This window comes from Etheostoma cragini, chromosome 3 (genome assembly GCF_013103735.1).
Source record: "Etheostoma cragini isolate CJK2018 chromosome 3, CSU_Ecrag_1.0, whole genome shotgun sequence".
NCBI lineage: Eukaryota > Metazoa > Chordata > Actinopteri > Perciformes > Percidae > Etheostoma > Etheostoma cragini.
In genome coordinates, this window is record NC_048409.1 from 29,834,533 (window position 1) to 29,835,285 (window position 753).

A 753-nucleotide genomic window follows, 5' to 3' on the forward strand; every position below is an offset into this window, starting at 1 on the left:
GACACACAAAATGACACACAACACGACACACAACACGACACACATCAGGACACACAACACGACACACAACACGACACACAACACGACACACAACACGACACACAACACGACACACAACATGACACACATCAGGACACACAACACAACACACAACACAACACACAACACGACACACAACATCACACACAACATGACACACAACACACAACACACAACACGACACACAACATGACACACAACACGACACACAACACGACACACAACATGACACACACCATGACACACAACACGACACACAACACACAACTACGACTACACACCAGAAACTGACACAAGTACTCAAAACAAGATGGTCCGATTCCATTTCTTGCGTATACAGATAACATATATCAGAACCAGCTTTAGAAAAGTGACAAAAAAGCTACAAAAACATAATAAAAGTGACAAAAAAAATCAACAAAACATTGAGAAAAGTGTAGGAAAAACAAAAAAAGTCTAAATTTGGGCTCAGAAAAACCCCAAGTTGCCGGTCGATGGGAAGTCGACCCGAGGGTTAAAAGGAAAGTACTCTGGTACTTTGGTACTTTAGTAAATGTACTTCTCAACTCGGTTTGTCCCTGACCCTGAACGCCTCTTCCTGATGGAACTTCCCTTTTTCGATTTCTTCTCCTTCTTTGTGTTGTTGTTGCCAGGGGGGACAAGGCCCCCATGCCCCCCCCATGGTTGTCAGCCCCCCCCCTCCCCCTATCCCCC

At 44.9% G+C, this 753-nt stretch overlaps 1 protein-coding gene across 1 annotated transcript in view; it reads right to left on the bottom strand.

The window, feature by feature from the left end:
- Positions 1-753, bottom strand: part of LOC117939231 (NACHT, LRR and PYD domains-containing protein 12-like) — a 139,572-nt gene that overhangs the window by 81,157 nt on the left and 57,662 nt on the right. The gene's annotated exons all lie outside the window — the stretch shown is intronic.